This window comes from Schistocerca serialis, chromosome 9 (genome assembly GCF_023864345.2).
Source record: "Schistocerca serialis cubense isolate TAMUIC-IGC-003099 chromosome 9, iqSchSeri2.2, whole genome shotgun sequence".
Taxonomy (NCBI): Eukaryota; Metazoa; Arthropoda; class Insecta; order Orthoptera; family Acrididae; genus Schistocerca; species Schistocerca serialis.
Window position 1 is genome coordinate 347,804,766 of NC_064646.1, and position 14,126 is coordinate 347,818,891.

The window sequence follows — 14,126 nt, forward strand, 5'->3', positions numbered from 1 at the left end:
AGGAGGGATGCGTAATCTTGTTGATCCATTGTGTCTTCAATAATGATGAAGACACCCAGGGAATGCCATGCAAACGCTCCCCAGACCATACGCTCCCTCCACCGGCCTGGACCCTTACGACGATCGTTGCAGGGTATTTGCTTTAAGATGTTTCACGTCTATGGAGCATAAAACGCGATTCATCTGAAAAGGCCATGTGTCGGTACTCGGGGATCTCCAGTTAAGATACTACTGTGGAAATTCCAGCGTTCGTCGTCGATGAAAAGCAGTCAGTATAAGTGCAAGAACCTGTCGCCCGCTGCTGAGGACCGATCGCCGAACGATCTTTGGAGAGACACTGTTGGTGGCGCCTTCGTTTATATGGCCAGTCAATTGCTCAGTAGTTCTGTTCGCCCGTACACATCTTCGCAACAGCCGTTCATCCTTGTTAACTATTAACCACGGTGCACCACAGTTGCCTTGGGACCGGTATTCGATAGCATCATATTGCTCAAAAATGGTTCGAATGGCTCTGAGCACTATGAGCGTTAACAGCTGAGGTCATCAGCCCCCTGGAACTTAGAACTACTTAAACCTAACTAACCCAAAGACATCACACACACCCATGCCCGAGGCAGGATTCGAACCTGCGACCGTAGCGGTCGCGCGGTTCCAGGCTGAAGCCTTGCGAGGTATACTTGAACGCTGGCAGCAGGCGATCAGTTTACAAACATACCCGGCTCTGGAATGCTTCCAACCTTGGCCCGAAAGACTGATGTCCTAAGGGATGTAAGATAAATCGCTCTGTTTCCGCATTACGACAACTACTGCAATGTTCTCCGGACTCGGTTTATATTCCATCCACTGTTAGTCCTGTTGGTTCTGTGAGTACGTATTGCACGTTACCGTCGAACGTGGGTGGTGGACACATGTGACTCGACTGTGTAGTACCTCAGTTATGCTGGAGAACTGCGAAATTTGGAAGGTACGAGGTGAGATATTGCGGGAAGTGAAGCTTCACGAGGACGGGCCGTGGGTTATGCTAAGTCGGTAAGGATTTCCCCGCGAAAGGGAAAGCTCTGGTGTTCGAGAACCGGTCTGACACCCAGTTTTAATATGCCAGGAAGTAACCTACCGGAGATTCCAGGAGGGACAGTTACCCATCTTCCCCTCTGACAGCCCCAGCCCCCACACCCTTGCGGACGCCTATGGGTCTATGTTATGTAACAGGAGGCTCCAATACGACCGGAAGTCCCACGTGATCATTTCAGCCAATCACGAGCTGCAGACGCCGGCAAGAGGAGGGGAAAGGGATGGCCGTACTTTCCCTGCACAAAGGTTAACGCCTTAAGTCTCCTGATTACTGACGACTAAAAAAATGTTCAAATGTGTGTGAAATCTTATGGGACTTAACTGCTAAGGTCATCAGTCCCTACGAGTGGGAATAGCGTACAAGAAAAGTGGATGTGTTACATCCCATACTTGCCCCTCCATCCCGTCAATTTCCCTGCTCCGTAATTTTTTTTTTTTTTTCCATGGCAAAGATTTGGAGGGTGTCGCGAGGCAGTACGCGAGGTCGCATACTAACGAACCGCGAACGTTTCGATCCCCTCATCAAGGGGAGCAGGTCGACGCGTGCAGTGACGGCGCGGCGCAGCCCGACTCGCCGCCAGGCCGAGTTAACTCATCGGAGCCTGTAATTGGTTCCCCGCGACCGATCCCGCAACGCACTTCTCGCGCGCTCGCCGCTCATAATGAACGCCATCGATCGGCCAGCCGAGCCCCTGGAGACGCCGCCGCCGGCAACCGCGACTTCCGGCGCGCCTTCCGGTGCCCGCCGCTCCGCCAATTACGGCGCCGCGGTCCCATCTGGCGTCCGGACACTGCCCCGCAAGGCGGGCCCAGCCATTAATGCGGCGCCACGTCTTCCACCGCACCCCGAGACCCGCATGGGCAATCGCAGCTCCGGTGGATTTCTCTATTGCTACTGCAATGTTCTCGGGTTTCGCAAAAAGAAAGCACATACACGGTTCCAAGTCGAGCCTCCAACTACTGTTTATGTCAGAGGTTGAAAATAACGCTGCAGTTGTATGTTGTTGTTGTTGTTGTTGTTGTGGTCTTCAGTCCTGGGTCTGATTTGATGCAGCACTCCATGCTACTCTATACTGTGCAAGCTTCTTCATCTCCCAGTATTTACTGCTACCTACATCCTTCTGAATCTGCTTAGTGTATTCATCTCTTGGTCTCCCTCTACGATTTTTACCCTCCACGCTGCCCTCCAATGCCAAATTTGTGATCCCCTGATGCCTCAGAACATGTCCTACCAACCGGTCCCTTCTTCTGGTCAAGTTGTGCCACAAACTCCTCTTCTCCCCAATTCTATTCAATACCTCCTCATTAGTTATGTGATCTACCCAACTAATCTTCAGCATTCTTCTGTAGCACCACATCCTTTATTGTATGATTATATGATAGCGGAACAAACACTGGTAGCAGTTACTTCTGTAAAATATCTGGGAATATGCGTACGGAACGATTTGAAATGGAATGATCATATAAAATTAATTGCTGGTAAGGCGGGTACCAGGTTCAGATTCATTGGGAGAGTCCTTGGAAAATGTAGTCCATCAACGAAGGAGGTGGCTTACAAAACACTCGTTCGACCTATGCTTGAGTATTGCTCATCAGTGTGGGATCCGTACCAGGTCGGGTTGACGGAGGAGATAGAGAAGATCCAAAGAAGAGCGGGACGTTTCGTCACAAGGTTATTTGGTTAGCGTGATAGCGTTACGGAGATGTTTAGCAAACTCAAGTGGCAGACTCTGCAAGAGAGGCGCTCTGCATCGCAGTGTAGCTTGCTGTCCAGGTTTCAAGAGGGTGCGTTTCTGGATGAGATATCGAATATATTGCTTCCCCCTACTTATACCTCCCGAGGAGATCACGAATGTAAAATTAGAGAGATTTGAGCGCGAACGGAGGCTTTCCGGCAGTCGTTCATCCCGCGAACCATACGCGACTGGAACAGGAAAGGGAGGTAATGACAGTGGCACGTGAAGTGCCCTCCGCCACACACCATTGGGTGGCTTGCGGAGTATAAATGTAGATGTAGACTTCTAAAGCTTCTATTCTTTTCTTGTTCAAACTATTTATCGTCCATGTTTCACTTCCATACATGGCTACACTCCATACAAATACTTTCAGAAACGACTTCCTGACACTTAAATCTATACTCGATGTTAACAAATTTATCTTCTTCAGAAACGCTTTCCTTGCCATTGCCAGTCTACATTATATATCCTCTCTACTTTGGCCATCATCAGTTATTTTGCTCCCCAAATAGCAAAACTCCTTTATTACTTTAAGTCTCTCATTTCCTAATCTAATTCCCTCAGCATCACCCGATTTAATTCGACTACATTCCATTATCCTCGTTTTGCTTTTGTTGATGTTCATCTTATACCCTCCTTTCAAGACAATGTCCATTCCGTTCAACTGCTCTTCCAAGTCCTTTGCTGTCTCTGACAGAATTACTATGTCATCGGCGAACCTCAAAGCTTTTATTTCTTCTCCATGGATTTTAATTCCTACTCCGAATTCTTCTTTTGTTTCCTTTACTGCTTGCTCAATACACAGATTGAATAACATCGGGGATGGGCTGCAAGCCTGTCTCACTCCCACCACTGCTTCCCTTTCGCGCCCCTCGACAATTATAACTGCCTTCTGGTTTCTGTACAAATTGTAAACAGCCTTTCGCTCCCTGTATTTTACCACTGCAGTTGTAAGGTTCTTTTATTTAGGACACGACCGGTTTCGGGCTCTTATACGCCTGTCTACAGGTGTCGTACCTTCGTGCTGTGACTCCGAGCGCCGACGTGGACGAGTACAAGACGCGGTGGACTCCATGCTCTGCGCTCGCCGGTAGCACATCGTGTCTTGTACTCGTCGACGGCGCCGCTCGGTGTCACAGCACCAAGTTATGACACCAGAAGATACGCGTATAAGAGGCCGAAACCGGTCATGTCCTAAATAAAAGAACCTTACAACTGCAGCGGTATTTTCAACCTCTAGTACGAGTGTCACTCCAAAAGAAATGCACACTACTTTTTTTTTTAAATCCATCTTTTATTCTACATGTTTGAAAGTTATACAGTATGTAAATACATCCTTTAGGAACAATATTTTCATTTCTCCACATAATGTCCATCCCTCTCAGCTGCCTTACGCCATCTTGGAACCAGCATCTGTATACCCGCACCGTAAAATTCTGGACCAACCTGTTGGAGCCACTCTTTGGCAGCGTGCGCAAGGTATCCAACATCTTCAAACCTTGTTCCACGAAGAGAGTCTTTCAGTTTCCCAAAGAGATGATAGTCAGGGCAGTAAGGCGTGTGCTTCAGTGTTGTCCATTCGAGTTTTGTGATCGCTTCCATGGTTTTTTTGACTGACATGTGGCCGTGCATTGTCGTGCAACAGCAAAACATCCTCCTTTTGCCGATGTGGTCGAACACCACTCAGTCGAGCTTGAAGTCATCAGAATTTATGGTGGTTCCACTTGACTTGATGTCCACAAGCAAGAGTCCTTCGGAATCGAAAAACACCGTAGCCATAACTTTTCCAGCAGAAGGTGTGGTTTTGAATTTTTTTTTCTTTGGTGAATTTGCATGATGCCACTCCACTGATTACCTCTTTGTCTCTGGTGAAATATGATGGAGCCATGTTTCATCACCTCTCACAATTCTTCCAAGAAATTCATCTCCACCATTCTCTTACTGTCCGCCCTTGGTAGCTGAGTGGTCAGAGCGACACACTGTCAATCCTAAGGGCTCGGGTCCGATTCCCGGCTGGGTCGGAGGTTTTCTTCGCTCAGGGGCTGGGTGTTGTGTTGTCCTAATCATCATCATTTCATCGCCATCGACGCTCAAGTCGCCGAAGTGGTGTCATATCGAAAGACTTGCACCAGGCGAGCGGTCTACCCGACGGGAGGCCCTCGTCACACGACGTTATTATATATTCTCTTACTGTTCCAAAAGTTCGCTGCAAACCGCTTTTCTTGTTTCTTTGTGAGCCACTGCCAACATCCTGGGAACCCACCTAGCACAAACCTTTTTTAACGCCAACACTTTCAGTATTCTGCAAACTCTTCCTTCCCCTATCCCAACGTATCGTGACAATTAGTTCACTGCGATGCGTCTGTCAGCAGTCACCAATTCGTTAACTCTCTGCACATTGTTTGGACTGTGTGCAGTACGAGGCCTGCTGCTGCGAGGACAATCCTCAATACTGCCGTGCCCGCTTTCATCACGTAACCTGCTGTCCACCGACTAACTGTACTGCGATCGACAGCAGCATCTCCATACACCTTTTCCAACCTCTTGTGGATGTTTCCCACTGTCTCGTTTTCACAGCACAGGAATTCTGTGACAGCACGTTGCTTCTGACGAACGTCAAGTGTAGCAGCCCTCTCGACGACATGCTGTGACGGCGCCACTCACGGGAACAGGTTGAACTAAGTTTGAAAACAAGCGGGAAGGACGTATCTACACACTGTAAAACTTTCACACATGCAGAATGAAAACTGTATTTTTACAAAAATAGTGTGCATTTCTTTTGGAGTGACCCTCGTATAATGCTCAGTTGCGGATGATCCTGCGACAGGGTGGTTTATTGTTTCTGTCACATATGATACACTACCTTATCAAAACTACACGCACATGCCGATGGAGTGCGTAATTCGGCCAATAAGGTCACTAAAGGCGAATTCGACAACATGAGGCGCGGGGTATTGTGTTGTCAGTAAAGGTGCAGTAATAGCAGAGTGTGTGTCTCAAGACAGCTCAGTGACTTCGAACGGTGAGTAGTCATTGGCTATCACCTGATTTAGTGAAAAAGCGAAGGAACAACCATACCTAAACCAAGACTAGGCAGATATCACGTACTTATGGATGAACAGAGACGGGAAGGACTCACACGTAATTTCCGAAGTGTTACCAGTCCTCCAGCTAGCACAATGAATGTTCATAGGGAGCTAAAACTTGGGCGGTGTAATGCTGAGCAGCACCTTATCAGCCACACATTTCTGAAGTGAATGCTATGCGATACTTGGGTTGCTGTAAAGAGCGACGCCACCGGACATTGGGCGACTGGAAACGAGTGATTTGCGGTGACGAATCACATTATAGTCTGTAGCAATCAGGTAGAAGCGTTTGAGTTTGGCAGAGCTTTGGAAAACGTTACCTACCATCATATGCTGTGATATCAGTGAAGAACAGAGGTGGTGCTGTTCCGGTGTGGGGGTGTTTTTAGTGGTTAGGGTGTGGTCCTCTTATTGAGGTTAACACAGGGCCAAATGTAGAAGGGTACGAACACATCTTTTAGCATTTTGTACTGCGTACAGTGCACGAAGGGTTCGGAGATGATGACTGGTTGTATCAGCTTGATAATGTCTGCTGTCATGAAGGAGTATCTGTGAGGCAATGTTTTGTGGACAATAGCATTTCTGAAATGGTCTGGCGTTCTCAGAATCCCGACCTGAACACAATGGAACAGGTACGAGATGAGTTAGAACGTCGTCTTAGTTCCAGATCCCGGCGTTCAATATCATTACCTTCTCAGGTTTCGGTCTTGAAGCGAGAATGGGCTGCACTTCTTCCACAGGCATTCAGACACCTCACTGAAAGCGTCCCCAGCAGAATTCAGGTGAATGATTGACACGCACCAGCTGTCTAGATTTTTATGACCAGAGAGTCTATAGCATTTAAAATATCGATCGTTCGCAAGGTGTGCTGTATTTCATACATACACAGACGGTACCTTATTCGAAACACTCTGCAGGACGATAACGTCAACTACGACCCCTTTCACACAGGAGGTTGTGCAATTGGACGCAGTGGGCCGCTCTGTCCGCCGCACACACCCAAATCTCTCTCTTCATATAAGTCTACAATCTGCAAGCCACCTTATGCTGCACGGCCTAGGGCCCCTTCTACACCACTGTCGCTTCCCCTCTTTCCTGTCCCAGTCACGTACAGCGAGCAGGAAGAATAATTGTTGGTAAGCCTCCGTGTAGTCTCAAATCTCTCTAATTTTATAGGTCATGTTTTTTTGGTAAAATATACATAGGACGAAATAATTGGTCAGCTTCAAGCAAACTGGATGAGTACCTCTCTGACTCTTCCCCGCTTACTAGACGAACATGTGACGAAACGCGCTGTTCTTCTTTGTAAGCCAGCTCCTCAGCGAGCGGACAACACTGCCCACATATTTTCCACTGCGTGTCAGCATCATATCTGCCTTTCTCGCGATGAATGTTATGAGGTCGCCCCACTTTAAATCTCTCCGTCCATATTCTCCCAGATATTTTATGGATGTGACTGCAGCACTACAATAATGGGTCTTTCTGCATATTTACGTGCAGCAGTTCACATCTAGTAATGTTGAGAGCCCACTACATATAAAGTGTCGACCCTCTGTAGGTCTTCCTGCATTCCTTTCCTTCCTGGGTACCCCGTGCAATGTTCTACACTGATCGGCCGAAACGTTATGATCAAATCTGCTTAAAACATTTGGACTGCAACATTGCAGTGTTTCTTTTCCGTAGCGCAGCGGTAGCGTTACCGCCTACCACGCAAGGGGGGTCCGGCTTCGATTTCCGGCGGGGGACTGGGTGTTGCGTGTCCATCATCATTTTCATCACCATTGACACGCAAGTCGCCGAAGTGGCGTCAACTAAAAAGACTTGCAATACGTCGGCCGAACCCCGAAGGGGAAATCCCGGCCAATAAATGCTGTACCATCGTTTCATTTCATTTGCGTGACATACGCTCCACATGTTACTGGTAGGTTTCCAGAAATAGCCAGCACATGTCAGGCTAGTCTGGTAAATTAGGGTCCGCTAGTTCGTGTTCTCGGAGCTAGCGCCCAACAGCGTCCAAATTGTGGTCCATCGGGTTCAGATGAGGCAAATTTGGCGGTAAAGAGATCAATTCACTATCATATAGCAATACTCTAGCCTTGTGAGACGAGGACAGTCATGCATCTAGAAGATGCCACAGCTAAAGAGGATGCATCTACCATGAGGTGATGCAAATGGTTCAAATGGCTCTGCGCACTATGGGACTCAACTGCTGAGGTCATTAGTCCCCTAGAACTTAGAACTAGTTAAACCTAACTAACCTAAGGACATCACAAACATCCATGCCCGAGGCAGGATTCGAACCTGCGACCGTAGCGTGAGGTGATGCAGGTGTCTGCAATAATGTTGTCGTAGTCCATAGTCCCCAGGCCCCAAGGAAGCCCAGGTTAATGACAGCCACGGCGTAATACTAACCCCTTCGTGGCGTGGCACATCTTTCCGACCCTGTTACCCTGGATGAAGGCATATCTGGACACGACTGTCGACCTGGCGTAAAACGAAAAGTGACTCATTCGACCGGGCGACATGTTTCCATTGAGCCACGGTTCAGTCTCGATGACCCCGAGCGCACTGCATCGTAACTGACGACTGACGTTAGGTCAACGGGGAACACGTAGGGGTCGTCTGCATCAAAGCCCCCAAGATGCTTCGAAACACTTCTGTCTGTACAAACTTTGTACTCTGTCAGATCTGACACAGAGCACCACCTATCCTGGTTCTCTGAGAGAGAAAACTTCCGATATCCACTTTCTGGGACGAGGCATGGTCATTCATCACCTCGTCGCGTACTCGCGGTTTTATCATTCTTAACAACTTCCCATAGAGGCTCACGACTATAGCACGCGAACGACCAACAGCTTCGCAGTTTCCGAAATGCTTCGTGGAAGGCACCGAGCCACAACAGTTTCTGCTTTGTCGGGCCGCAACAACCGCCGCTTTATCGAAGCAGCTTACAAGGGCTGGACAAAAATATGCAAACGCCACAAGAAGTGCACGCTTCAACATAACTACAGATGCTAACGAAGCCCGCACGTTGCACTGCTGTATTTGACCGTAAACGGAACCGCTGCAATGTCCTCAATATATTAAAAGTGTCAGTCCTGGTCAAGACAGTGCTCTGTGTAGATGTGAGTCGTTTACGGAGGAGCTAAGCGATTTCGAAATTGGGCAAACTGCTGGTGCTCTTAGGTGAGTGCTTACGTAAGCAAGGGAGCGGAGGTCTTTGGCGTATCGAAGATTTGTACAGCATACAGGGAAAGCGGAAAAGCATGGTCCGCTAAGTCACAACGCGAACGGAAGTGTGTGTTGAATGATCGGTCATTGAAGTGGACTGTGAAAAAAATGAGAGGGAGACAGCTGCAAAAGTCATTGCAGAGCTGAATGCCGCACACGCGAGCTCTGTCAGCGCGAGCAGCAATTCCAAAACTACATATATGTGTGGCAAATACTCGTAACAGGAAACCTGGTCCTGAAGCTATAAAAACTGTACTACGGACCAATGGAAGGAACTCACTTTGCCTGGTGAGCCTTGTTTCACACCGCATCCATCTTCTGGTTGAATTCATATCCCCAGAGAGAAACATGGCGGGAGTTCGGCGGTGATCTGGACAGGCAAGTGATGGTATTCCAAGGGCGCCATGGTTTCTCCGCAGCGTCGCATACCTGCCTTGGACTGTGTGACCATTGTGGCTGATCAGGCTATCCCATGGTACAATGTTCGTGTCACAGAGGTGATGGCCCAAGACGACAAGACTTCTGTTCACACAGGACTGGTTTTGTGAGCACGAGGATGAACTGTCACGTCTTCTATGGCCACCACGGCCACCAGATTCCAATACTATTCAGCCTTTGTGGTCTGCTTTGGAGAGAAGGCTGCATGATCGCTGTTCACCTCCATCATGCTTACTGGACTTGCACTTTTTTGCAGGAACAATTGTATATTATTCCCTCGATAACGATACAGGTTCTGTATTTATCCATTACGAGGCGATTGGAAGTTTCTGATGTCAACGGGTTCGCTACACCTGATTGGGCAGAGTAATATGTTGTGTTTGTGGTGTTTCCATATTTTTGCGCAACCCCTTTAGGCCAGAGGATTTCTCCATTTGGGGCCCGCGTTGTCGTTAGAATGATTCCGGACTCGTCTTTGCTCCGCTTACATACTTTCCTCACTGCGGCATTTTCCCGCAATGCCACCAGGTGCATTATATTAAAAAACTAGAAACCCGCCTCGATTGCAAAAAAGCACCCAGTGTTAACCTAGGTTTCGGCGTAGATAACTACACCTTTTTCAGAACAATAAGACCCACAAGTGCCTAAGAAGACCTTTGTCAATGATTAAAAGAACACTATAGCTATACATTGTATATCTGTATATTGAGCAAGCAGTAAAGGAAACAAAAGAAAAATTCGGAGTAGGTATTAAAATCCATGGAGAAGAAGTAAAAACTTTGAGGTTTGCCGATGACATTGTAATTCTGTCAGAGACAGCAAAGGACTTGGAAGAGCAGTTGAACGGAATGGACAGTGTCTTGAAAGGAGGGTATAAGATGAACATCAACAAAAGCAAAACGAGGATAATGGAATGTAGTCAAATTAAATCGGGTGATGCTGAGGGGATTAGATTAGGAAATGAGACACTTAAAGTAGTAAAGGAGTTTTGCTATTTAGGGAGTAAAATAACTGATGATGGTCGAAGTAGAGAGGATATAAAATGTAGACTGGCAATGGCAAGGAAATCGTTTCTGAAGAAGAGAAATTTGTTAACATCGAGTATAGATTTAAGTGTCAGGAAGTCGTTTCTGAAAGTATTTGTGTGGAGTGTAGCCACGTATGGAAGTGAAACATGGGCGATAACCAGTTTGGACAAGAAGAGAATAGAAGCTTTCGAAATGTGGTGCTACAGAAGAATGCTGAAGATAAGGTGGGTAGATCACGTAACTAATGAGGAGGTATTGAATAGGATTGGGGAGAAGAGAAGTTTGTGGCACAACTTGACTAGAAGAAGGGATCGGTTGGTAGGACATGTTTTGAGGCATCAAGGGATCACAAATTTAGCATTGGAGGGCAGCGTGGAGGGTAAAAATCGTAGAGGGAGACCAAGAGATGAATACACAAAGCAGATTCAGAAGGATGTAGGTTGCAGTAGGTACTGGGAGATGAAGAAGCTTGCACAGGATAGAGTAGCATGGAGAGCTGCATCAAACCAGTCTCAGGACTGAAGACCACAACAACAACAACAACAATAGCTATACATTTATAAACGAAAAAAAGGAAAACACAAACAGTACATATGTACAAAGTCTAAACCGTTACTTAACTTTTAATCATTGACAAAGGTCTTCTTAGGCACGTGTGGGTTTTATTGTTCTGAAGAAGGTGTAGTTATCTACGCCGAAACGTAGGTTAACACTAGGTGCTTTTTTGCAATCGAGGCGGGTTTCTAGTTTTTTAATATACTAACCAACGATTGCTGACGCGCTGCGATGTTGAAGGTTCTTAAATTCGTACCAGCAACCAGGTGCTACTGAATCTCTCACATGGGGGCTTGCTTTGCGTGGCCTCCACGTTCACCCGACCTAACGCCATGCGATTTTTTCCTTTGGGGCTTCATCAAGGGTCATGTGTACGTGCCTCCGCTACCAGCAGACCTCCCAGAATTAATAATCCGGATTGAAGCAGCTGTTGCTACAGTCACTGAAGACACACTTATCAATGTTTGGGAAGAACTCGGCTATAGACTTGATGTGTGCCGCGTGACAAATGGTGCTCACACTGAACATTTATAAGGTTCTTGGTAAAACTGTTTGAGTTGCTCTTTCATTTGACATATGATCTATAACGGTAAGTTTAATATAATAAATATTATAAAGCGTTAAAACCCCGATATTCATTTATAAACAGCCTGTATTTGGGGTCGTCAGTATATTTGCTTCTTACAGTTATTTATGACTTCATCACTGAATAAAAAAAAAATGGTTCAAATGGCTCTGAGCACTATGGGACTTACCATCTGAGGTCATCAGTCCCCTAGAACTTAGAACTACTTAAACCTAACTAACTGAAGGGCATCACACACATCCATGCCTGAGGCAGTATTCGAACCTACGACCGTCGCGGTCGCGCGGTTCCAGACTGAAACGCCTGAACCGCTCGGCCACCCCGGCCGGCTCACCACTGAATAAAAAGTGACCACGAGGAACTTCTACTGATCTGTGAGAGAGAAATTTCGCGTTATGCAGAAGCTACACCATTCGATAGATGATTTCTGCACTGGTCTGTTTCTTCAGTTATTTCGGCTTCCTGGAAGTAGGACTTATAATTTGGCCTCGCCATTGTCTCTTGATGGTGTCCTCCAGCAAGCACGAGAACTTTGCGAGTAAGTTCTGTAGCCCGCTGTACCTTTCATACGTTTTTACGTCGGCCTACATCGCGCCATTTCGCTGGCGAGAATTAACTTAACCCGCTGCCAAGTTTCACTTTCACGCGATGGCCGTCAGAATGTCGGCTGCTGCCAATAACCGTCATGTTTAAAGGGCCGCCAGAACTTGGTCTGCTGAGAAGTGCTCCTGCGGCGGATTAACTTGCTCCGTACCAGGAAATTCCGTTCGCCGTCTTCTTTCCCCCTTTTTGTAGCCGTTGCCTTTACAACTATAGTACGTTAATCCCACCATTGAAATGAAATTTAAAGGAGTGTCGCGTAGAATAAATTTACGTAGTGAAAACTCTAAAAACAAAATCTGCCATCTATTTTACCGTTGGAAATGTAAGAGGAGGAGGAGGAGGAGGAGGAGGAGGAGGAGGCATCAATATACATCTACAGAGAAACCGCGCAAGCCACTGCACATTGCATGGAGGAAAGTACTTCTCAGTCCTAATCAATATGCGTATGGAGCGACGGAACGTGAGTTTACCCTCTTCCGAGCCCTTATCTCTCCTTCATATCGTTTTGTAGCATTCCTACCAAATATTTAAAGACGTGACTAGAGTTTACCACCGGTATTGTTATCGGTTTTCCAATAATTCTGCGTAAATAAGGGCCGAACACACGGATGCTCAACAGCAGCGAGTTTATTTAAAATATACTTAGAAGAAATTCTACAAAACTGGAAGAGGAAACGTCACAAAGAATGGTGTTTGACAATAACCAAACAAAAAAGACCCAGTAGTGGGTGAAGATAAACGAGAAGCCTTGGATGTATGCAAACTCAGAAACGCCTGTACATTTAAATACTTGTGCGTCACTTTTACAACAAACGGAAGAAGCAGACAAGACTTCTGCATAAATAAAAGTGGAAATGTTCAAAATCTGAAATCTCCGTAAGTTATCCGCCGATTCCTTTATAATTTGACCGAACATTGCATTCGGATGCACGCGAGTTTTTATATAACAACTGGAGCGCCATAAGGCATATAAATCTTTGTATTACATACATAATAAATACAAATTTTCACCAGTGAGTATATAAAAACACATTGCATTTATTCGCAGTTGCGAATACAGACAACCATCAGGTGTGAAACTTCCTGGCAGATTAAAACTGTGTGCCCGACCGAGACTCGAACTCGGGACCTTTGCCTTTCGCGGGCAAGTGCTCTACCAACTGAGCTACCGAGCCGGCCGCGGTGGCCTAGTGGTTCTAGGCGCGCAGTCCGGAACCGCGGGACTGCTACGGTCGCAGGTTCGAATCCTGCCTCGGGCATGGATGTGTGTGATGTCTTTAGGTTAGTTAGGTTTAAGTAGTTCTAAGTTCTAGGGGACTGATGACCACAGAAGTTAAGTCCCATAGTGCTCAGAGCCATTTGAGCTACCGAAGCACGACTCACGCCCGGTACTCACAGCTTTACTTCTGCCAGTATCTCGTCTCCTACCTTCCAAACTTTACAGAAGCTCTCCTGCGAACCTTGCAGAACTAGCACTCCTGAAAGAAAGGATATAGCGGAGACATGGCTTAGCCACAGCCTGGGGGACGCTTCCAGAATGAGATTTTCACTCTGCAGCGGAGGTGTGTACTAGAATGAAGACAATGAGAATTTTGGCGGACGGGGCCTCGAACCCGGGGTTTTGCGCTTTACGATAGCGGTCTCCTTAGCATTGGCTATCCATGCACTGTCCACGACCTACCCCAAACTTCCATATGTTGTCGCTTCTCTTTCACAACCTGTACTCTTACGCATATTATGTAATTCCTGTACGGAGGAGGACATTTTAACTGAAAGTCACTGCTTGATATCG

General features: G+C 46.8%; 1 protein-coding gene and 1 non-coding gene across 2 annotated transcripts in view; both read right to left on the minus strand.

Annotated features, from left to right (window-relative positions):
- The window catches only part of LOC126419875 (ankyrin repeat domain-containing protein 50), a 513,285-nt gene that overhangs the window by 362,360 nt on the left and 136,799 nt on the right, over positions 1-14,126 (minus strand). The window lies entirely within an intron of this gene.
- On the minus strand, positions 13,435-13,509 carry Trnas-cga (transfer RNA serine (anticodon CGA)). Its single transcript has one exon. It is a non-coding gene; the product is annotated as a tRNA-Ser (tRNA).